The sequence below is a fragment of the Papio anubis genome, chromosome 19 (genome assembly GCF_008728515.1).
Source record: "Papio anubis isolate 15944 chromosome 19, Panubis1.0, whole genome shotgun sequence".
Lineage (NCBI taxonomy): Eukaryota > Metazoa > Chordata > Mammalia > Primates > Cercopithecidae > Papio > Papio anubis.
This window is the reverse complement of record NC_044994.1, coordinates 7,796,699-7,822,785: the sequence shown is the minus strand read 5'-3', so window position 1 is coordinate 7,822,785 and position 26,087 is coordinate 7,796,699. Positions and strand designations below refer to the sequence as shown.

The 26,087-nt window shown below is 41.1% G+C and overlaps 1 protein-coding gene across 37 annotated transcripts in view; it reads right to left on the bottom strand.

The window, feature by feature from the left end:
* Positions 1–26,087, bottom strand: part of EPB41L3 (erythrocyte membrane protein band 4.1 like 3) — a 236,963-nt gene that overhangs the window by 123,138 nt on the left and 87,738 nt on the right. The window contains exon 2 of one of the 37 annotated variants that reach the window (XM_017951567.3): positions 25,854–25,947. The exons of the other annotated variants lie outside the window; for them this stretch is intronic. The gene's annotated coding sequence lies outside the window, so the exon portion shown is untranslated. The remainder of the gene's footprint in view (positions 1–25,853; positions 25,948–26,087) is intronic. 37 annotated transcript variants of the gene reach the window in all.

Below are 26,087 nucleotides of genomic sequence, written 5' to 3'. Positions count from 1 at the left end.
ATAGTATAGTCCTCACCACTGATTATAGTGCAAAGTTCATCCTCCCTTCACAGGATAAAGCAACGCAAAACGTTAAGTTCATGTATGTTTGTATATGTGATGCCAATCACAAATGGCATAAAATGTGCTTCAACATTTTATATGTAATTTAAAACCATAACCAAAATAAGACATCACATTGCATAAGTGGTAAAAACACAGGTTATATGACTGGATTGCTCTTGGAATACACTTCCTTCCTCTATTTATACATAAATATTATAATCTACCAGCAAATAATTATTTCCAAAGTAGTTTTCTTCTTTTTACAGGACAAGTCCACAAACACCACTTTATGTGCATTGGATACTATTATTGTATGTATCTGCTTTATTTTTATCAAGAACTGTAAAAACATTAATGAAAGTTACAGAGAAACAATATATTTTCAAATGAACCTCTTATGAAAAATGCTAAGTCTCAGAAACGTATTCACTTAGAGGAATCATTATCGCTTCCTTGGTATTACTTAGATGCCGGAGGTTTAAAAAAAATAGACGGAATGTTTCTCACTCCATATGTTTCTGACAAGAAGGTGGGATTTCCTTGGCCCTAGAATCCATTAGTGCTGACAGGGTACAGCTGCACCCATAATAGTCTCTTATTCCAAATTACAGGTATATTATGTTTATTTCCCAAGCTATCTTTAAATCCACATACAATGAACAGTCAAATATTTTTAAAACACAATTCTGACCTATAAAATAAATGCGTGTTCTCCCTTGCAGAGCTTTTTGAGCCAACACTGTTTCAGCGACTGGCCATCTATCTATTATCACCAACAGTAAGTAGCGTGATTTTCACAAGTGTCCAAAACCAACATATGCTGGAGAGGACATTTTATTTTTATTCTATATGCACTTTGGCTCCTTGGTGCCCACACCAAACAGCTGTCACTTACCGCAAGCCTTTCCTAACGCTTTCTGTAATTCCTAAGGGGCTTCCCAGTCTATAATTAGAGTCTCCAGCTGCCGCCATCTATACTGCGGGGTGCTACTGAGAGCTTTTTGCTTTGTAGCATTCCCTAAAAAGTCTTCTTCAAGATGGTATTGCTGGAATAACATTGTTTGGTATTCAGCTTGGATAGCAAATATGAATTCTTCAACCATTTGCTATGAACAATTCTGTTCCACAAGTAAGGAAGGTATGCTTTGAAATGAACTCTGCATCAGTCATATGGGAAAGGAGTTGAGTCTAAGCATAGAAAAACAGGGAAGCAGAAAGCAATACTAGAAACTTCCTGATTCAGAATTGCAGAGAACATCAGTATTGAATCAGTTACAACAACTCTCTTGGTCTTTTACATAATTCTCCTTCCCAGGCACCATCACCAGGATGAACTGAAATAGCACAGCAAGAAGGAAGTAAGAAAGAACAGGCAAAAATCTCCCCCTCCTGTTTCAAAATCCTTAAGGTCAACAATGCCAGAAAAGATAGCGTGAAAGTGAAACATGGTTGTAAGTCAAAAAATGAGAGGAAGCAGCAAGCTTTAAGTTGGAGTAACCCTTCAAAACAAAATGAAGTCTGATTTTCAGAAAATGAAAACATTTTCAAAACACAGAGCACTACCCACCACCCCTCTCATTCCAGCCTAGGCGTTCACAGGAAGCAAATGCATAGAAATAGGCTTTTCTCAATAGAGAAGGACCTGCTGCAATGGGAGAGGGAAGCCTGTGCACACAGATCCTCCTCAACCTCAGGAGTCATCGTTTCCCTGACTACAAAAGCTAATATAATGAACCAAATGCAAGTGTCCATAGAAAGTTAGACATGCTAAGAGCTGATAGCTGATGTGGAGTCCTTAGATATTTTTACCAACAAAAAGCCCAAGTGCCGCAGATGCCCTTGACCCAAGCACCACACCCAGAGCCCCAAGTCCAGCGGTAGATACTCCCAAAACTCGCACCTCATTTCTACTACGGATGTGCTCCTCCTGGGTGGCTGACACCTGGCCATTACTAGGAACTTTCCAAGGGCTCGTCTACTTGGCAGGATTTTTAAATGCCCAGCTTAGACAAAAGCAAGAGGACGCTTGTTATTTATCTCGATTATAGGGATTCTTGTTCTCCTCATGTGCTATTTCCCAGTGAGATAATTTCTCAACCCAGAAACCAAATGGTTAAGGAGAGAGTAGTATACCCATACTGGTTCCTGACATTATTAGTTGTTCTCCAAGTGAATTTCCCAGTAAGCTGAAGTCTGTTCCTTCCAGTACAAAAAGGGGCTTTAAAACCATCTTTAGCAGACAATGTTTCTAACGCTGCCATGTCCCCTGAAGGCCAAAATGTTAAACACTGTGAACTTCCAGCAGTCCCTTTTTCCACAGCCACAGCTATATGACTGTCGTGGATATCAGCTGGTATGAATTCAGGGAATGTAAATTCATTGCAGGATTAGCCTAAGCAAAATAATGAACCAGACAGACTTGGTTTTTTCAACCCAGCAGTTAAAATATACACATTTAGCCCACTATATATTTCTATTAGCAGAGATAACTAACTAACAGTTGATAACTGCACACAAAATCTGCTGATCAGAACAGTTAAAACCAGAGTATGGAAAGGCCTCAATTTACCAGTTAATTATATTCCAACACATTACTTGTAAAATGGTTGTTGCGTGCCAAAAATTCCATTCTCCACAGAAATTGTATTATAAATCATAGTTAAGCTTCAAAGATTGTCTATGAAGTCTTAAGCCAGAATGCATGTCAACAATATCTTAGTCGAGTCTCACAGATGCATGTGAATGTTCTTCTTAAACCCAGCAGGGATTAGCTGTGGGGGAGGAGGGCTGGGTGCTGCTCTGAGGACAGAACAACATCATCTTGTTGGTTCTGTTCATGGCTCTATCACCAAACGTTTCAAGCAGTCTCTAGCATACAGGAGACACTCAGTATGTGTCAGTGGATGAATGAACAAATCAGAGGATGCAGCAACTACAACTCTGAGACAGTGACAGGGTGAGGGATCAGAAGGGTCCTATTAAAGGATTGTTAGATTGATTGTTAGATTGAAAAGGTTTCCCACTTACCTTTCTGGAGCCTGCCCCAAGACACCTCCACAGAAGAAACAATGTCAAGTTTTCTGGGTACCTCCCCAGAAATGTTCTAATCATATTCCAGCGCATATATTTAGACAACCCCTACCCTTAAAAAAAGAAATAGAAATAAAAAGGAAGTTTATTTTTATTTTTTTTTTCCTTTTGAGATGGAGCCTCAATCTGTTACCAAGGCTGGAATGCAGTGGCATGATCTCGGCTCACGGCAACCTCTGCCTTCCAGGTTCAAGCAATTCTCCACCTCAGCTTTCCAAGTAGCTGGGACTACAGGCATGCACCAGCACACCCAGCTAACATTTTTCTATTTATAGTAGAGACAGGGTTTCACCATGTTGGCCAGGCTGGTCTTGAACTCCTGACCTCAAGCAATCTTCCCCCCTTGACCTCCCAAAGTGCTGGGATTACAGGCGTGAGCCACTGCACCTGGCCACGAAGCATCCACAGAGTTGCACTTGATGTTTTCCCATCAGCAGCATGTGGCCAGGTCATCCCTCCCTTCCCGCCGCCACCAGACGCTTTTCTCCCTTAGGACTCCAGCACCAGCTCCTGGCTTTCTTCCTACCCCACTGACCACCGCTCTGGTCTGTGGACACTGGAGGACCACAGGGGTTGGTTCTTGGAACTCTTCCATATCTGCACTCAGTATCTGAAGAGCTTAACTGGTGCCCTGGCTCTAGATATTGTCACCAGCATCCCTTAGCTAGATGACGTAATGGGCTCCTAAGGGGTCTCCCTGCTCCATCTCCTCTCTCCATTCCCACAGGGTCTGGTTATTGCTTATTCATCCTATAGAGCTCCTCTCTTAATTTAAGGTCAGGTCAGGGGATGCACACATCAAGGCCCCTCAGGTCCCCTCAGGGAGACCACAGCCTTTCAAGGGTCCACAGGGCCCTGCCAACTGTGGCCCCATTTCTTCTGGATCCTCGCCGCCTCCAGCCCTCGCTCTCTCTGCTCCAAACACACTGGCTTCCCTGTCACTCTCACCCTAGAGCCTCACACTGGAATGTTCTTCCTCAGACCACCGCCCACCCCCAACCCCGTGCACTCTCTCACACGCCCTTCAGGACAGTGTTCAAATGCACCTCTCTTCAAAGCCTGCCCTAACTACTCCCTAAAATCCCCTCTCCCTTCCTGGTCCTTGTCCCGCTTCGTTCTGCCCCATAGCTCCTGTCCAACCTCCCCTGTGCTATATTCGTGTCTTGATTATTTTCTGTTTCTCGCCTCTACAATAGAAGCTCCAGGACAACAAGGGTGTGTATGTGCTTGCTTCTCTTCCACCTTCAGTCCTAGAAGAATGCCTGGGACTTAACTACAGGCAATCAGAAAGTCTTTGTTGTGAACGAATAATGTATTTTATACTATTTCTTAACAGTTTACTAGATGGCTAAAATGACCTCCTTGCATTCAGCACAGGACTGGGTGTCCACCGTGGGATGTAGAGATTGATGAGGTCAGTCCCCTCCTGACAGGCACATAGGGCTCCCAGACTCTCGCTGCTCAAAAACGGGACTGCAGTGAACATCCTTTTACATGGACAAGTATTTGCAGATAAAAAGGAGTATGCAAATTAAAAGACTTGGGCTTTCTCTTTGGATACAAATCTCTCAAATGTAACAGGAGTAAGCAGGAGCTCACTAAAAAGTGTCTGAATCCGTCTGTTTGGCAAATTAACAGGCAATCTGCTTGGCAAAGACGTCAGCTCAGATTGTGTGTCAAGTGACATCCCAGGGTGAATTACGATGATGAAATTATAGGACTGATAAGAGAGAAAAACTGCAGAGAAAATGACTCAGCCTAAGCTTTCAGGAGAAGAAAGCAACGAGTGAAACAACAACAAATCTTCAATAGCTGTTTTTTGTGAAGGCGTGCATCACACTTCTAGCAAAAACCATCCTTGCTGCCGGGTACTGCACGTGTCCCTGTTCATGCGTACAGAGGAGACGCCCCTGCGTGTGCTCAGGAAGGCTGTCAAACCGCTAATCTTACAGGAGAGTATGGGAAACCCACCGCGACTATACTCCTTGCTCTTCAGTGCTGTCCCTCTACACATTCTGGACCTCAGTTACCCCCCGGTCTATCCAGATTCCTATTTTTCTCCTTGTCCAAAATTCTCAGAGAAAATAGTCACTCAGTTTTCACCAAGACCCAAGAATCACTCTACCATAACCAGTCAAGTGCCAAAGATGTGTTTAGAAGCAGAAGTTGGTTCCTTTCAAACTGCTGAACTCCTTTTTCAAAAGAAGATGCAAATCCGTCGGCTGTGTTCCCCAACTCAGGAGTCCCTAAGGGGCACTGCAGAGCTACACGTGGAGAGATGCCTATGCCGGCATTTCCTCACCGAATGACTACAGAGCCTCTGCCAGAGGGGACGGGGACAAACCTTGCTTTCAACCGCTCCACAATCACTGATCCACCCAGCGCGCAGGACAGTCTTTGTTTCTCCTTAGAAAGGATATACTTCTTTCTCCTACATTTGCAGATTTAGCTGAGTAGTTACTGATAACTTTTCCTCCAGTAGTTATCCCACGGATTTACACTGTTCAGTTTTCAAGGAAATCACTAGAATGACGAATATCCTTATCTGCATAGCGCTGTACAAATGTTGGCTGGGACAACTCAAACCTAAAACATCTGCAGGCATTAAAGCAGCAACTGATTCTCAGGAATGGAACTGTTTTGCTTTCTGAGGCAACCCAAGGAGCTTATCCATGGTTCTCTGCTACATTTCCAGGGACTTCATAATAAAAGCAATATACAGTAATCGACAACAATTTCGAGTTTCAAAGATGTCGAATGAGAGATGCCCCCAAAAGAAATATGCTTCAAATCAAGGAGAAAATAATCAAGGCCAAATAAACTAGGTCACCAGATTTATTTCTGAGCTGTATAAGTTGGACACGTTTCTGAGTCCTAGAGTATTAATCTAGAAGAGACAATCAAGCTGCCTGCCTCATTTTAGAGAAGGGGCCAGAGCTAGGGTAGTTAAGCACCTCCCCTGTGATTTAAAATGTTCTGGCTAGAAAATGCCAAAGTATAATAATATATTTTCCATATGACGATCTAATAATAAAACAAGTAGCAAAACGTTGAACCAGCTTTTCACTATGTTACACAGAGTAACACTCTTAGCAACAATCTATTATTTTGGGAGAACACAAATAGAAAATGCTGCACTAATTAATTTTGGTCTTTTTCCTTCCAAGTTGTATCCCCATGCTTGCCTCCCCTACATCCCAAAGTAAAAAGAAAAAAAAAAAAAAACCAGGATGAGGCTAGGGCTTCTATTCAGGACTTACAAAAGGCAGACAATGAAAACACAACATAAAAAGGGGCCACCACAAAAAAATTAAAACATGTCATAAACTCCTGCTGTCATGAGGGGATCATTAAATCAGCCGAACAGAGACACTGCCGGGGAGGCCTCAACTCCCACCCGCAAGGCCCGTGGCCTTGGGCAGGCCTCTGGTCACCCTGCACTTCCATTTTATTCCTTGTAAATGGAAGCACTGAATAAGATAACTTCCAAAGGGCCTTTCAGTTTTAATACAAGAAACCTTTAAGAACGCATAATTTGTCTTCTGAGTAAATATTTGCCAAAACATAAACTCAGTAATAGGTGGCATAAAAAGCAAATGCAGAAAGAGACGTGCTCCATAACCCATACACCACTCCCGAGGCAGAAGATAAAATATTATGAATAATTATCAATATTAACTTAAATCCTTGTCCCTGGTGAAAACAACGCATAAAATGGTTCCTAAATGTTTCAGGATTTTAACCGTACACAGAGAACCATCTGTAAGCCACAGTCCCATTTTATTATTCAAAGAGAAGCATTTTCACTAACTAGTCTGCTATAGAAACTACATGGCAACGATTTGCTTTGTAAGCATTTTACCTAGATTGTTAGCTAACTCTGAATATACATCATTAAGGCACTCACCTGAGCACACACAAAAAAGGAGCCTATCTAGGATTCACTTCAGTTTTTCTTGGGTGAATGGCGCATGCCTAGTAATGTGCACTTGAAGATTACAGTTCAGGTCTATAGTAGCCTAACATTCAGCTCGTCTAGTTAACCCCCAACATTATCTAGCTTAGTACTAAATGCCAGGAATTTGTCAGGGTCACGTGTGTCACTGACACTCAATCATTTATTAAAGAAACAGGACCATGATGAGCATGGCTGGCTAAAGAGTGAGGATATCATAAGAAACGCTTGAAATTTAGAATGAGTACAGAATTTGTAATGACAAAATGGCTTTGGAATGAGACAGTCTCGGGTTCAAATTCCAACCTGCATTTACTCTCCATATGTTGTTGGACAAATCATTTAACTCCTCAAGCTTTAGTTCCCTCCTCTATAAACCAAGGAGACAATATCTACCTAACACAGATGTTACAGGCTTAGAGATAACAAAAGATCCCACTAGAATATAAGTTCTACATAGGCAGGGATTTTCTGGAATTTTTGCTCACTGCTAGGTAGAAAAGTGCCTGGCATACAATAGGTGTTTGAGAAATATTTGATGAATAAGTGAATAAATGTAAAATGACTAACTCAGTGGTCACCTGAAATATTATTAACTTAGTCATAAGTTAATATTTGAAATTAACTTAGTCATAAAATACTGATAATCTCGACATTTGCCATAATAAAAACCTTAATTACAACACAGTCAAAATTTTAACTTGTAGCAATGATGCAATTAAAAACTATCAACACACTTCAAAACGATGTTTACAACAAGCAAAAGGGTTACCTTTAGAACTGAAACATGTATTTTCTTCCAACGCCAAATTTTTTTCTTTTTTTTTTTTTTTTTGGAGCTGGAGTCTCACTCTGTTGCCCAGGCTGGAGTGCAGTAGAGTGGTGCAATCTCAGCTCACTGCAACCTCCACCTCCCTGGTTCAAGCGATTCTTATGCCTCAGCCTCCCGAGTAGCTGGGATTACAGGCACCCGCCACCATGCTTGGCTAAATCTTTTTTTTTTTGGAATTTTAGTAGAGACGGGGTTTCACCACATTGGCCAGGCTGGTCTCAAGCTCCTGACCTCAAGTCCTCAAGTGATCTGCCTGTCTCGGCCTCTCAAAGTGCTGGGATTACAGGAATGAGCCACTAAGCCTGGCCTCCAAATCTATTTTTAAAGTTCCACAATACTCATACTAATAAAGTCAATGTGTATCTGTAGAATAAATTGTGATCTAAATGAAAAATGTTATTTGTCACATAAGGCATCTCAATAGAGTATCTCTTAGAGCCTGCAGAAATTTCATCTTTGTCTACTCAGCTTAAAAGTATACAAGTGCAGGCATTAGTCTTCATGCCATAAAATTTCATGAGAGTTAAAAGCCTTCAGAGCACACACTGAATGTTTTTGACCAATGTTTACATTTAAGGAGTTGAAAAAAATGAATAAAGTAGCTCTTAGAAGCCATTCTGGTTGAGGGCAAATCTTAAACAATGAAAAATGATAAAGCAAAGCAACAGATACAAAATAACAGACAAGTTTTTAATTGTACTACAATGCAGCTTACTGGTAGGTAGAAAAGTGCCTGGCATATAATAGGTACTCAAGAAATATTTGATGAATAAGTGAATAAACGGAAAATGGTATTACTTTCATTGCTAATTTTTTTTTTTTTTTTTTTTTTTTTGCAACATGGCTGCAATACTAGTTAAAAGTGACTTAGCTGGGATTACATGTAGAGATTATATAAAAAATATTTTAGCAATGAAAGTAATTCAAGGACCTAGTATCAAAGGCATCACAAGTTTAGCAAACAGGGGTATACAAAATGAGGAATTCCCATTAAAAGCTTCCATGAGAACAGACATATATGCAGTAAGCATCACACAAGGGCCACAAAGTCCCTGAAAACAGTGATTTCCAGATTTCACAGATTGGTAGGACAGCATTATTGAACATCAAATGATGCTAGACATGGCTACTCAAATCATCCATAATGGTTTCTGAATAGAAGCTTTTCAAGAGTGGGCCCCTTCCAATTCTTTGTTTCCCCAAGTCTTCCTTTATTTCTTTTTGTCTTCAAACTAGCTTAAACTAGACTTCTGTCAATTGAAACAATAAACCAACACTCCAAATCAGAAACATTAATACTATAAATCTGATATAAAAAATTTATGTACAATCTTGTTGAAAAATAAAATGTAATTTTTCCTCATTTGAAGTTTTAAAATATACCCAACTTAAAAAATTTTAATATCTATTGGTCTGGCATGGTGGCTCGCGCCTGTAATCCCAGCACTTTGAGAGGCCAAAGCGGGTGGATCACCTGAGGTCAGGAGTTCAAGACCAGCCTGACCAACATGGAGAAACCCCGTCTCTACTAAAAATACAAAATTAGCCAGGCATGGTGGTACATGCCTGTAATCCCAGCTACTTGGGAGGCTGAGGCAGGAGAATCGCTTGAACCCTAGAGACAGAGGTTGCGGTGAACCAAGACTGCACCACTGTACTCCGGCCTGGACAATAAGAGTAAATAAAACTCTGTTTAAAAAAAAAATTAACATCTATTGGTATACACTTGTTTTTGAGAACTGTCAAAGATCATGTCCTTCCTACTTGTTTTAAAAACTTATTATTATTATTATTATTTTTTGAGACGGAGTCTTGCTCTGTCGCACAGGCTGGAGTGCAATGGCACAATCTCGGCTCACTGCAAGCTCCGCCTCCCAAGTTCATGCCATTCTCCTGCCTCAGCCTCCCGAGGAGCTGGGACTACAGGCGCCCGCCACCACACCTGGCTAATTTTTTTGTATTTTTAGTAGAGACAGGGTTTCACCGTGTTAGCCAGGATGGTCTTGATCTCCTAACCTTGTGATCCACCTGCCTTGGCCTCCCAAAGTGCTGGGATTACATGTGTGAGCCACCGCACCTGGCCTAAAAACCTTTTTAAAATAAAAATCCAAAATGAATATATCTCTATATATAATGCCTACAAATAGATATTTAAATAACTATATGATTTCTATGAATATCTGTATGTATTTGTTTATATATACATATATATGTGGGTACATAGATGCATGTTGGGGGGTGCCCTACAAATATTAATTCATTTAATTCTCACAACAAATCTATGAAGTGGGTACTATTATTATTCCCAACTGAATAAATGGAAGCACAGAGATGTTATTTAACTTTCCTCTGGTCATACAGCGTAACCAGTCGGGCTCTTTTCATTTTTTGTTTTGTTTTGTTTTGTTTTGTTTCTGAGAAGGAGTTTCACTCTGTTGTCCAGGCTGTAGTGCAGTGGCGCAATCTCGGCTCCCTGCAACCTCCGCCTCCCAGGTTTAACCAACTCTCCTGCCTCAGCCTCCCGAGTAGCTGGGATTACAGGCACCTGCCACCATGCCTGGCTAATTGCTTATATTTTCAGTAGAGACAGGGTTTCACCATGTTGGCCAGGCTGGTCTCGAATTCCTGACCTCAAACGATCCACCCGTCTCGGCCTCCCAAAGTGCTGGATTTACAGGCATGAGCCAATGCGCCTGGTCTGGACTCTTAACTACTATACTGTACACCTAACAGCTGCTTTCCCACTACAATACAAACAGAAAATACTTTTGGCCATTTCCATTGGTCACCTGCAGGAAATAAGGCTGTGCTAGAGATCTCAAGGATTCCACTTTGCTAAAACATAATTTAATCTCTCTTCTTGACATCATGCTCTCTGAGCCAAGCAAGGAGGCCAAATTCTTCTGTCTTAACCACTCAAAAAGTTAGGGCTACCTTTCCTCCATCCATGGGGAATAATCCCAGGAGAGGATGTGTGGAGCTAGTGTGGATCACATGCAGAAGGGAATTCAGCAGTGCACTGGCCACGTCTGGGTCACCCGCCTATCATTTAGCCAGGGAGCAGGTGGCTCCCTATGTGGACAAGTCATCCCCACAAAGGAGCGAGGAGCAGTTCTCCAAAGCAAGTGGGGGAGGTGCTGGTCTGAAATGAAAGCTGCACACAATAGAAGTTCCCACTGTGAGTTCAAACCAATGAAGAACTTATTTCAGTTCCTCATTTCTAATCATTCATTCATGGTAGAAAACCCAGTTTTAACACAGACACACCATATTTCATTTTATTCAATCTAAAGCAACAGGCAAAAGTGACAGAAGCTAAGTGACAAAAATCCCCTCTACCCCGATCCGTGATGACCTTTCTTACATTTGCTCCAAGCTGGACCCAAGTAGAGCAGTCCCCTGACGGACCAGCAGCCGCCTGCTCTGAGCTGGTCAGCGTGGGGCCCAGACAGCCAAAGCAACCAGGAGTTATCCAAGAGGCATGCCATGGCCCTGGGAAAGCACTCGCAGGGGCCAGCACTGGGATTTTGAAACAAACGCTACAAAGAATAGTAATATTAACAACACACAGTAACAGAATGAGGCCAGCTTTCCTACAATTCCCATTTTATATATGCACTAACATGCACATAAGCATCACATAAATCCAATGAGGCTAGTATGACTACGCACACTTTATAGGGGATGACACTGACATTAAGTGATACTAAAGAACTTGCCTATGGCTGCAGTATTAGTAGGTTACTGAGCTGGGATTATATGTAGAGATTATATAAATTTATAATGATAACACTGCGTATCACAAATCTGACCTAAAACTTCCACAATGATTATAACACATATATTATAGACATATTATAACTATAATACATATGCAGTTATTATATAATATATGAAATAAGAATTAACAAATATCTTCTTATAACCTGGAGTTATGAAGAAAATAATATTAGAGAATGCATTTTCTTTCCATTGTTAGTGAATATCTAAATTGATATCGAGATATTCTTCTCCACCATTCAAACAACTTGTTTTATCAGGTAGATGCATAAAAATAATTGCAGGGAGCCTTGTACTTCCATCTGAGAAGACGTCTTCTACTGGAGAAACAACCAATGCAAATTTAGTGCTTATGAGGATGGTAATGATGCTGGTATTTCTACTGAGAAATCTGCCACCTCAGTCTCTTTGCAGTATCAGATAAAAGGCCACCAAGAAACGAGACGGCTCTATCAGGCAATTCCATTTTACAGAAAATCATAAAAACAATTATCTATGTCATTAGAGACTCTTTAAAAAGAGCTTCAAAACACCTAATTTGCTGATCCAGGCCTGAGACATAATCCTGACTGTCCATGCTAAAGAGTAATAACATCCAATTGAGTAAAAATTATTCAGACATCCTAAAATCAGTGAAATCAAATACAGATGGAGCCAAAGAGGCGAAGCACCTGTATTTCTTGGTCAAACTTAATTCATGTGGATCATCATTGATGTAGTTCACAATAAATGATTATGGAGGGTCCAGGTGTCCCCACACCTTCACTTATTAGAAAATATCTAAGTTGACATCTTCTTTACCACTCAATCAACTTCCCTTTATCAATGAGACACATTCAAATCATTGCACTGATCTGAGTGCCTCCTCCAAGAACAACTTTCCACTGGCATCAGGAAGAAAGGACTATAACTGAATATAAATTTAACAAAGAAGAGAGACCATTCAATTTCACCAACACTTATTGAGTACCTGGAGCTATAGAAAAATCTCTGCCCTCCTAAAATGTAGACAGATTCTCCCCAGCTCTCTGCCCTCCTAAAATGCATACACATTCTCTGACTGGAGAAAAATTCAATTTTCAATCAAAAAAATAGAAATAAGCCAGCAACAGAAACTTTCTTATGAATGATAAATTCTTCAAAACCAAGTTATAAATGATGTTGCCAATAGGAAACCACCAATATCTATCTTTATACTTCAGAATAATTTCCTGCAGAATAACTTCCTACAGTAGTCCAAATGAAAAATTACCATTCATGTTTCTTTAATTAGAATGCACGCCTAATCAAACTCTCGCTTATCTACTTGGTACTTAACTGAAGAGCTCAGAATTAAAAACCAACCACACTTTGATTTTCCCAGCACTGAACAGAGACAGTGAAAACGAGAAGAGTACGAATTATTTTCCAAATTACAAAACAGCAGAATATTCATTGGTTAAAAACAAAAAACAAAAAAAACCACCGTTTACCTTAAACTGTGCTAAAACTGGAAGGGAACAAAGGGGCAGGCCAGATGGTATATCAGGGAAAGTATTAACAACGTGGAAGTGTTAATTCTTAAGGGGGAGAAATTATCCCAAAAAGCATAAAGAATCCCAAACCCAGGTTAATTGAAAATGACCAACACACAACCGTCACCCTAAGCAGCATGATTCTCACTGCTCAGTGGGGTAAGGTCTTGCTCCAGCACACACTGGTTCTCGTATCCCAAGAAGCTCCTGCAGGCAGTAGAGGCGAGCTCTTCTCACCAGGGAGTCTCACATTTTGATGTTATATTTACAATTTAAAGTTAAACCACTCTTAACAAAACCATACCTGCTAAATAAAATGTTAAAGACTGAGCTGGAATTTTCCCTCATAAATTCGTGGGATTTTTTCACATTATATTTTAAACGACTTTCATTTGAGGATTTACTGAGCACTTACGAAGTGCCGAGCAGTGTCCTAAAAGTTGGGCCTACGACAGTGAACAAAACGGATAAAAATCCTGTTGCCAAGAAGCTGATATTCTGGTTGAGGGAGAAACATGAAAACATAAAATGTGTAGGGATATGAGGAAAAGTAACCCGGGAAGAGGAGCAGGTTGTGTAGGATGTTGTTGGGGCTGGGAGGAGGTACGTGCAAGACTACACTAAGCAGCAAAGGATGAAGAAAGGCATGGGAGCCAGATACGAATATGCAGAGGAAGAATGCTCCAGGTGAGGGCTCAGCAAGTCCAATGCCTACGAGGGAGAAGGGAGAAGCATGACCCAGTTCAAGGTTCAGTGAGGAAGCCACAAACCTTGCAAAAGCGTCCAGTCTTCAACAAGAAACACACCACAGAATTCTACAGATATCAACATGCATGGATCTCAATCTCACTGTTAGACAACGACAAACAACAAGCTACAGAAGGAGATGCACAATATACTATTTTAAAAATATAAACAGTAAAAACAATACCACAAATAATTGAGTAATGCTAGAAATAGTGATGTGGGAAGAAAGAAAGACACGCATGGTTATGAGAAACACAAATCCAGAAGAGTGGCCACTTCTAAGAGGGAGAGAGGTGCACATTCAGAGAATGCAGGAGATTTAGCAATTTGGGGTTGCTTTATTTTATTTTATATTTGAGACAGGATCTTGCTCTGTCACCCAAGCTTAGAGTGCAGTGGTGCAATCATAGCTCACTGCAGCCTTGACTTCCCAGGCTCAAGCAATCCTCCCACCTCAGCCTTCCAAGTAGTAGCTGGAACCACAGGCACACACCACCATGTCTGGTTAATTTTTTTAAAAAATTTTTGTACAGATGGGGTCTCACTATTTTGCTCAAGCTAGTCTCAAACTCCTGAGCTCAAGTGATCCTCCTGCCTTGGTCTCCCAAAGTGTTGGGATTACAGACCTTCAGCACCTGAGTCCAGCTGGGGTCACATTTTGTGCAGGCTGTGCATATAGGTCATCATCTTTTCAATCAACCCTTGTGTGTATCAGAAATATTTCACAATATTTTTGTAAAATAATTTTCAACCCCATTCCTGCATCCGCTAGCCTTTTTTCTTTGTTTCTGGTTTTGAGACAGTCTCACTCTGTCACCCAGGCTGCAGTAGAGTGGTGTGATCTCAGCCCACTGCAGCCTCGGCCTCCCAGGTTCAGGTGATTCTCACACCTCAGCCTCCCAAGTAGCTGGGATTACCGGTACCCACCATCATGTCTGGTTAATTTTTGTATTTTTAGTAGAGATGAGGTTTCACCATGTTGGCCAGGCTGGTCTGGAACTCGATGGCCTCAAGTGATCCACCCGCCTTGGCTTCCCAAAGTGCTGAGATTACAGGCATGAGCCACCACACCCGGCCCATCCTCTAGTTTCTTAATTAACCATCCTTGGGTTGAACTGAAGCTTACTGCTAACCTTCAGGTAATGGTCAAGACAGCCACAATATTTCTGCTCAGCTGTGACCAAGAATACTCTACCATTGGTGGAATCATTTCCATGATCATGGGAAGAAAGAGAGCATATTAACGGAATGAAACAGCTGTCATCACTGCCCTGGCACTGCTCTGAAACTACACATTAGAGCCTTTTATGATCTACAGAAAAGGGTTGCATAAAAGAAAATACTGGAAATCTATGTTTAGTGCTTTAAGCTGAGCTGCCTGTCACAATTTTAAATACAGCCCCTTAGCTACATAGGAGGTAAACATTTCCAACAATGTCACCTTTGCCTCTCAATATACTTCTTTAAAAAATAAAACACGGTGGATAAAAATTACATCAAATATATATATATATATATATATATATATATATATATATATCTCTTACCTCAGCTACAGTGGCGAAGACATCTGTGCTTTGGTTTCTTCCTGAGCACCAGGTACCCCTGCTGTGTGCACTGCCCTCCTCTCAGCCCTAGCCCACTGCAGCCTGGCTTCTACCCTCAGAATGCGGGAGGTTGAAGATGAAAGGCAAGCAAAGGCGAAAGAATTGGTGCACAAACTTGGAAAACTGGTATTGCTCCTCTAAGCTCCTCATGGCGAACTCACCAACATCAGTGTGGCTAAGTGCAAAGGGAGCGTTGCAGCTCTCATGTCATTTAAATGTTCAAGAACCCCAGTGAACACTTCTTCTTTCTAAATCACATTTCCCCAGCTTCTAGACCTTTTCCTCTTCTACTTTTTTCCCTTGCACATTCTCTTTACTCTGCCCTCTCTCTAGTGACCTCAGCTTGTATGGCTTTAATTACCTTCCTACCTGGAGGATTCTGAGTCTTGATCTTTGAGCTGGACCTCTCTGGCTTGCCGGCTGATGCATGAAGGCTACTAGACATGGGTTCTGAAATGTCCCACAGGAACTTCAAGACAAACTCCTGACCTGCACACGCCATCACTAACCCTGCCATCAACTCAAATATGTGTGTGTGTGTGTGTCTCAGGGAACAGCAAGATATATATATATCTCTCTCTCAAGGAACAGCAAGTGGGGCCATTCTCCTCTCCCTCACCTTCCACCATACCCAACATGTCACTAAGTCTCAAAATTCTACCTCCTAAACATTTTTCAAAATATTCATTTTTCTCCATCTCTTCTACCACTTCCTTAGTTCAGATTCTCCTCAATTCTTCCCTGGATATCAACATTAGTACCATTTATCAGGTACGTATGTACAAAGTACTTATATTTGGGGTTGCTGTATAGATTGATATATTGTGATATTAACTGTGACTTTTATGGGAAAAAAAGTGAAGTTTCTAAGTTTAAACATGTGTCCTATAAGCATAAAGCTAGACTGCTGTGGTGCCAGAAACTGTTAAGGAGTTCACTGAGTCATTCATGCATTCCTTCAAAAAACACTCATTTTTACCATAATGATATATTGTCCTTCAAAAAAGTAAACTCCCTAGATTACTACAAAAGCCATATTAAAGGTACATCTGACCATGTCTTCCAACAAGGTAACACCCCTCAATGGCTCTGCCTCACCCTCAGGATGACATGGTTCACAGGGCCCTGAACTCTGACCCCAGCTGCCCCTAAGGCTCATCTCCCCCACTGCCCTTGGAGCCCATCTTACTCATCAGCCACACGAATGTCTCCCTCTTTCCTCCTGGCCTCTGTACATACTGGTCAGTCACCTCTGACACTCTCCTGTCCAGCCAAGTCCAGACTCCATCCAGCTCTCCACATTTCTCCACCGCATGGCTCCTGGTCATCTTCAGGTCTCAGGTTGGACACCACTCCCTCTCCTTCCAGAGCCACACCCCCACAGCTGGTAGGTGAGCTTCCTTTGTGCGCCTTTCATGCCCCAATTCCCCCATCACAGCACTTGGGAGGCAGCAATTAATTATATCTGTGCTCGGGGTGACAGGAAGCCCCGTGAGAGTGGGCAGTGACAATCACTTTGCTGGGTGCCTGGGTAGGGCTGTAAACGTCTAAGTACTCAGGATATACTCCACTGTTAGGCAGATGGACGGAGGCACAGGCTGCAGAGCAAAGCATTAAGGAAATCAGACGTTCCTTCCCCTGAATGCTTTCCAGCTCCACTCCCTGACAACACTATCCATTATTTTTTTATGCATCTTACAGTTTGAAAAGTGCTTTCACATCAATTACACCATTTGATCTTCGTAATAGTTCTGAAAAAACAAGAAACGGCTGTTCTGCACATTTGTAGATGAGCGTATGTTTCTGAGAGGTTCAGTGATGTGTTTTAGTCAAGTCACAAATTCAAGCCTTTGGATGTGTTTCTCATGTGTGACCATGAGATACTTCAAAAGAAGAGGAGTTATTACAGCCAAATTCTGGATTTTGGTTAGCCAGAATTGCAGTCAAAATTCAGAAAAGGGGCAGTTTAATATGGGTTAGGATCAGAGATAGATCCAGGTTTTTTAAGTGACAAAGCTCTTGCAATTGGGAAATCTTTAAGAAAAAAGACTACAGGTCGGGCACAGTGGTTCATGCCTGGGATCCCAGCATTTGGGGAGGATGAGGTGGGCAGATCACTTGAGGCCAGGAGTTCAAGACCAGCCTGGCCAACATGGTAAAACTCCATCTAGACTAAAAATACAAAAAGTAGCCATGTGTGGTGGCGCATGCCTATAATCCCAGCTACTCGGGAGGCTGAGGCACGAGAATCACCTGAACCTGGGAGGTAGAGGTTGCAATGAGCCAAGATTGTGCCACTACTACACTCCAGCCTGTACGACAGAACAGGACCATGTCTCAAAAAAAAAAAAATACTGAGCTTATACAAGAAAGAAGAGAATGTATATTTTAAGTCAAAACACTGTTACAAGGAAAGGCAAGGTACGAGAAAAAAGAGTGGTAAGAGTAAGAACTATCTGTTTAGCAGTTAACAAGGCCTGCTGTGTATGAGGCACTGTATCGGCTCAAAGACACAAATATTAGACATGGTCCCTGCCTGGTTCCACTTATAATCTAGAATTGACACCACACTTGCAGAGAAGGGGTGCAAACAAAAAGAAAGACTTGGTAAAATGTTAAACATCCCCTAAATGATAGTATCTACAGGAGCGCTCCACACGCAAAGTCTCTGGGCTTTGATTTTGCTCAGTGTTCACTGGTATTTGAAATCTTATTTGTTTACTACCCATCCCCTTGTTTAAAATACAGTTTCCAGGAGAGTACAACCTGATTTGTTCATCACTGTAACCCCAGCACTGAGTACGGTGCCAGGTTCATAACAAGCATTCCATAAGTATTTGTGGAATAAACAAACAGATAGAAGAACAGAGAAAGGAACAAAATTTTACAAAGGCTCAAAGAGTCACATTTTGGCATAGCCATCAGTCCAGTCTTTTCACTTTCAGTGTGTATCTCAGTACTTTGATGAGTCTTTAAACTATCATTGGTGCCAAATGAGTATCCTGCCTGGACAAATCTTAATTTCAAAGACATGTGTCTGACAACCAAGCAGCTGGGAAGTTGACAATAAGCTTAAGGAGGAAACTGGGTCAAAAGATGGGTTGGTTTAATTTTGCTTGGTTTCTTTATTCTAGGAGATGCTTGAAACTAGGATATTTGGAGAAGAGATCATTCAGAAGCTGCTCTGAGTAGCGAAGACCTGGATTCATCTTGGGGGTCAATAAACCATTCACTGAGATAAGGCGCCTGGGGGATTGTCCTTGATCTGAGCAGCACAAAGGCCCTTACACACTCTAATATGACCGAATAAGATGCTTCACAATTCTAGCCAGGAGAAGCCTCAGGCAATGATATCAAGTTGGAATCCAACTCTTAAATACGAGTATGGAGAAATAAGAGGTATTTAAAATAAAACCAATAAATGTTTGAGAGGAACATTTTACTGGACACTGAGTGGGCAAAAAAAGAAATGAAATTTAATTTATTCATATACGTATATTCTACCCTTTGTCAAAGATCTTTCCACGTGTCTTGTCTTAATGTGAAAACCCTCTTAGATGTAACTCCAAAATCGCAATTTTGATGACAACTGGAGAAGGTTCAAGGAGGGGGAAAAAGGCCAATGTCTGAAAATGGTTACATAATTTATCGGGCTTGCTGCCTCTTTGCACCAAGACATGGCCATGCAGTCAGAAAAGCTGAAGACCCTGAGGGTGAATGGCAAGTACAGCTCCAAAGAGTGAGGTTTCTTCTTGAATTTATCTTCGGAGTCTAAGAAACTGATGCAATTTAAATGTGATATACAGTGAGATTTTGGTTTTGTTGTCCCCGTATGTGGATTATGTGAATGTGTGTGTCCTTCTCGGATATGAGCTTAGGAAAAAAATGCTAATAAATTATAATGTAGTCTGACCATTTACCACTGATAGGAATGTCACTAAACACAGCAACATTTGTAAAGAAAGCTTTTAATCATCTTAAGCTTCACATATATAAGTGAAGAACTTCATAATATCTTAAAAGTATCTGCTGTAATCCCAGCACTTTGGGAGGCCGAGATGGGCGGATCACGAGGTCAGGAGATCGAGACCATCCTGGCTAACACGGTGAAACCCCGTCTCTACTAAAAATACAAAAAACGAGCCGGGCGAGCTGGCGGGCGCCTGTAGTCCCAGCTACTCGGGAGGCTGAGGCAGGAGAATGGTGTGAACCCGGGAGGCGGAGCTTGCAGTGAGCTGAGATCCAGCCACTGCACTCCAGCCCGGGTGACGGAGCGAGACTCCGTCTCAAAAAAAAAAAGGTATCTGTAGGACCCACATAGCTCAGTATGATTTTGACCAGCAGGATCACATTTACTCATAGAAGCATCTCTTCTTCAAGGCCATTTTAATCTATTACCAATCACAAAGCAAGAAAATTAACCCCAACTGAAGACATATTAAGAGCTATGTATGTACTTGCACTTAAGATTCTTACTCAACCATTCTGACCATTCTGCTACATAATTATCATTATCCCTATTTAACAGATAAGAAAACTAACCTTTTATCCTACTTCCTTAACCTTTTAAATTTTATGTAATTTCCTAGGGCCACAGAAGTTACAAGTGATGGACCAGCCATAAAGAAGCCCAAGCATTCTGAGTCCAAGGCCAGGTTTCTTTGCTCTATGCTAAACATTCTCTCCAACACTAGTACTGTTTATTTATATTGTAACTGCTTTCCAGGTTAAATGCTTATTTGACAATAGTGAAGAAGCTGGAGAGTTATTAAGACAAAAGTCCTTAAAACAGTGTGTCTCAAAATGTGGTCCAGGGACCACTTGGATCAGATATCACCAAAGTCCTTGTCAGGACATAAGGAGGTCTGGATCCAACTCCAGATCTATTAGATGATAATCCGTGGATTGGTCCCCCAAAATTCCTTTTTAACAAACTCATCAGGTAATTCTGTTGCATGTGAAAATTTGAAAACCACTGTGTCTCATTCTTTGCAAACCTCTACTGTTATCTGGAATTTTACACTCAAAAAATCCTGCATTCTCATTGAGGGCCATCTTTTGGATTACGGGTTTTGTAGTGGAACATCACAAAATTCTATACTCATCTTCAGGATCTTACAATTCCTAACACATGTCCCTAAAAACAAGCAAAGAGGACAACAGCATATACTACTGAAATGAGAAAATATGTACTGTGTGTACATTCTCATTAGACTGGTTCTAGATGTCTTCAAACACAGATCTCATTTCAACCTTGAGGTAGGCAGCATCCTCATCTGTTCACTCTGGGGAACCTTGCCTAGAGAAATAGAGTACCCCACCGACAGTTACCTAGCTCAAGGTTAGCAGACGTTTCCATCTGTATCTTCCGTAACTCCTCGTATTTTCTTTATTCTGCAACAAGGATCCCCCACTGCTGGGCCAAGGACAGAGCCGCACAACTGGAGGTGAGCGGTGGGCGAGTGAGCACTACCACCTGATCTTTGCCTCCTGTCAGATCAGAAGTGGCATTTGATTCTCATCAGAGTGCGAACCCCATTGTGAACTGCACATGCGAGCGATCTAGGTTGTGCATTCCTTATGAGAATCGAATGCCTGACGAGCTGAAGTGGAACAGTTTCTTCCTGAAACCATCCCTCACAATCCCCGTCCATGGAAAAATTGTCTTCCATGAAACCCCAGCCTCTGCACCAAGGACAGGGTCACACAGCAGGAGGCGAGCAAAATGGAGGTCCTTGGTGCCAAAATGGTTGGGGGCCCCTGTTCTACAATATAACTTCCCCCAATGAATTACTGCTCTCATTTCAAGAATTCAAAGGAAAAGCTTTCCAGATGTCTTGAGCAGACAAATTAACCTCTATTTTCCAAGTCTTATACTTAGCCAGTAAGCATATTCCTTCTTTTTTTTTTTTGAGACGGAGTCTTGCTCTGTCGCCCAGGCTGGAGTGCCGTGGCCGGATCTCAGCTCACTGCAAGCTCCGCCTCCCAGGTTCACGCCATTCTCCCGCCTCAGCCTCCCGAGTAGCTGGGACTACAGGCGCCGCCACTTCGCCCGGCTACTTTTTTGTATTTTTTTAGTGGAGACGGGGTTTCACCGTGTTAGCCAGGATGGTCTCGATCTCCTGACCTCGTGATCCACCCGTCTCGGCCTCCCAAAGTGCTGGGATTACAGGCTTGAGCCACAAAAGTTGTCACCGAACCACACAAAATGGTATAAAACACACCAAAATTCATCAAGAGTAATTCTCTGTAATGAAATTACCAAAAACTCCCTGCATCTCTGGGACGTTAGTAACTCTAGATACAAATCATGTAGAAGGATGCAACTGTCAGGGACAGCCCGAGACCTCTAGATGCCCTGATGGCATCATCTCACAGAAGCCTGGGTGCACCGTTCCAGCTAGCACCACCTTCGGGATCATAAAGCTATTCTCCTCAAATGGGTGAATGAAGACTGGATTCCAGGGAAATCGAAGATTCGTCAAAATAATGGGATTGTGAATAACATAACAGAGCAGCCCACATCCCTGGAGAAGTGAATGGAATATGACATTTGTTACCACTCTATTGCTGAGGACGAAGGAAGGGTTGGGAACTCAGAGAGAGACCAAAGGGAGCTTAATATTTTCCATCTCTGGAAGCCCAATGACCCCCTATACCTACTAAACTATGCCAGACCCTGGATGTTTTGACCCTGGAGAGCCTAGTTCAGGTCCAGGCTGTTGCATCTGCTGTCCCTCGAGGCATGCCGAGAGGCACATGGGAGAATGGTGAGTACCTAGCAACTCAGGTTAGGCTTAGCTGGGTGAGCTCGGCCCTCCATGAAGAGATGACATTAAAATCTGAATTTTAAAAAATCAGGAAATATATGGTGAAAGTTTGCTTTAGTTTGTTAGAACTAAATATTCACATACAACATTGAGACATACGTAATCATCAGAGATTTTAATTTTTTTAAATATCCTGTTTTACCGCAAGCCTCTTTATATGTATATCAGAAGAGAGTCATGAAGCGTAGGCAGCAAGCGGCAGGAGGTAGGGGGGCTGGACGACAAAGCTTCACATCATCACCATTATTAAGGTAATGATCCTTTACCAGTATTGCACAAGACCAAAAGAAAATATTTATTTACCATTAAAAATAATGATGTGGATATAGATTTGCATGCATGAAAAAGCTTCCGCCAGACATACTGTTACATTAAAAAAAAAGAAGAAGAAAAAAAAAGTGTGGCGGGGCACAGTGGCTCACACCTGTAATCCCAGCACTTTGCGAGGCTGAGGCGGACAGATCACTTGAGGTCAGGAGTTCGAAACCAGCCTGGCCAACCCAGTGAAACCCCATTTCTACTAACAATTAAAAAAAGAAATAGCCAGGCGGGGTGGTGGGCGCCTATAATCCCAGCTGCTTGGCAGGCTGAAGCAGGAGAATCGCTTGAATCTGGGAGGCTCATTAGAACCCAGGAGGTGGAGGTGGCAGTGAGCTGATATTGCGCTACTGCACTCCAGCCTGGGCAACAGAGTGAAACTCTGTTCTCAAACAAATAAACAAACAAAAAACAGTTACATAGAAGTATTAAAGATAGAAGTCTATTCATGTAAAATATTATGTAACCTATGTGTAAGTCTGTATATGTGCAAAACGATGCTACTGCTACTTACAAAGCACTTGTGCTATATCCATGAGACATAAGCATTATGCCCATTTTATAAATGAACAGACAGGCTCTAGGAAGTTAAAAGAACCATGCCGCACAGTTATTAAATAGCAAGGCCGAGAGCCTAACCCAGGTCTGTCCTATTCCACTCTGATACGTAATACATTCAGAAAGGTAGATAATGAGATTTCTTTCTTTGGTTTTTCAGTATTGTTAGAATATATTTTAAAGTGAGAATGTATAGTTTTTAATATTTCAAATAACTGAGATATATTCATTGAAAGGATAAATAAGAAGAAAAATCTTTCCATATTTCGTATATCTCATTTTCCACCTTAAACAATCCAAAAGTAGTATTTAATCCTCAGTTAAATACTCCCACAAAAATATGGAATGAATTGCCAAAATATCAATCATTGAGAGAAAAAAACATTATATTCAATTTCTGCAAAATTTTGGACAACTCCATTAACTAAAGACCATCTGTCTCCAGATTCCTATTCTTCCAACTCATCCTACACTTATCACGAGAAAAAAATATTCTTCTTCCCTACTCAACCACTTTCAATGACTCCCCACTACCTAGCAAAGTCCAAAATATCCCTTACTCTCATATCCAAAAATCTTCCACAATCAGACCTCACACTCCCTCCTTAGGCGCATCTCCCGTTACTCCCCAGCGTACAGGCTATATTCCAGCGAAAGGTAGGTCTCTTGACTTCTGGAATGTCCTGTCTGGAATGTCTGCTCAATGACTAATTGAGATTCTCTATCAAAATCCAGTCATCTTCCCAAGGCCAAAATGGAAAGTCAAAATGGGATATGAAGAATTTTCAATAGATTTTTTCCTATAAAAGGATGCACATATCCTTTTATAGGAAACAATCAATAATACATAGAAAAGCAATCACTGATACATGGATAGTGTACAATAAGCACTACATATTATAAAGTACATTTCAAAAGAATTGCACAGCCAAACAATAAACCATATTTCATAAGATTCATGACACTGATTATGAGATAACATTATGTTATATAGCACTCTGCCAATTAAGCTATGACTCATACATTTTTAGAAACGGGAATTTTCATTTTCTTCTTATCTAAAGAACTCAAATTGATTTAGTTATTCAACGCATAAAGAAAATATAAACAAAATAGATAGGCCAAGGTGTTCCCAAAAATTCTTACATATTCAGAATTCAACTCTTCCAAATTGCACATCAACTAAGAGTTACTGCTATCTATGCTTTTCCACACAATATCATCTTGAGTCACCACAAGCACTGGAAATGCATCACTTAAGAGTGCTCCATTACTGTCTCCAGGATTTTCTCCAATAGACTAACATCCAATGTCCAATTTTTGATGCATATTCACAATCAATGAATTAAGTTGCCAGCTTTTTCTCTGCCACATGGCTGAGAGCCATGTAAGACATATCTCAATTTCAGAGATGTTAAATGTGAAAAAATAACTTTCTTTTAGAAATGATGAAATTTGGGGCTTGAATCAAATACAAAGAAACTCGCTATTTGAGGATGTAAACACAGGCATGTACGAAAATGACCGAAGAAGAGAGAGCTAAAACAGAAAATAGTTTTCCTCTCTTTAGTTCAATGCTAGGAGATCAGTATCATCTCCCAGCACTAATCCTTTTCAGCTTTTGTCACCCTCCCATTTGATCCCTCCCCTCTTCAGAGGACACCCTCCACACTGATGTCCTCCATGACACCAATTAGAGCTGGCAGGAAAGGAAGCCGACTCCCTGCAGTTCTTCCCTCAAAGAACCCATTCTTCTTTTCTCTTGGTACCTGCAGAATTCTCTTCCCTGATATGGCAAAACCTCTAGGACCTACCCAATTTGAGCTATTGACAGAGGTAACAATCTTGTCATGAAGAGGACCATGCCATTAAAAATAATGACTACATACATGAGTCCGGTAATTCTCATTTTTAAATAAAGCAGCAATGCTTTTTAAACCTTCTCCAAGATTTTTTTTTTTTTTTGGTAGTAAAGCATAAGTTACAAATGGCCCCACTTTTTAGACAATTCTATAAGTATTTACTGAATGCTTTAAGTGTCTAGACCTCTATTCGGTTTGGGAAAGAAACCTCAAAAGAAATAACTCCCTATCCTCATCAAGGACCCACCCAATATAACTGGAGAGAAAAATATATACTCAAGGCAGGTTAAATATTGCATTTGTTTTCTAGGTCTAATAGAGATCTTTCTGCGTTCTCTCTCTCGCGCTCTCTCTCTCTCTGTTTTTAGTTTGTAAGGCAGGGTTATAAGAACAACGTATCAAAATGTCAGCAATCTAAAAATTAAGTTGTCAGCTTTTTCTCTGTACTGCAAATTACAAAAGAATTAGGGGTTTGGTGCTAATAGAAGCTTACAATTCCAAAGTATGCAATTTAACCAATCATCGCAAGGACTAAGAATGCAATACCAAAGACATTTCAACCAAGTAATCTGCAGTTCTGGCATCTAATTTCAACTTCTCTACTTGTGCCATTCTTCCCAATTTGTTTCTTCTTTATGCTTTGAAACTCTGCTCTGGAATTGCTATACAGTTAAGAAAGAACTGCCCAGAGCTCCTACATACATAATACACTCACATGAAAATTGTCAGTCATCTTAGCAAGGAGGTATGGAAAAGACAAGGAACATCTGCAGCCATTCTGTGGTTCTTCATTTTTTATGCTGATATTACTATAAATTCAGAAAGGAAAACATGAAATGTACTTTATTGTTTCTGAATTTCAGTCTTATCATTTATTCAACACTAATTTGGGTGAAACATGTCTCTGATCATCTCTGTACTAGAATTCTAAATTAGGATTAAAATGCTA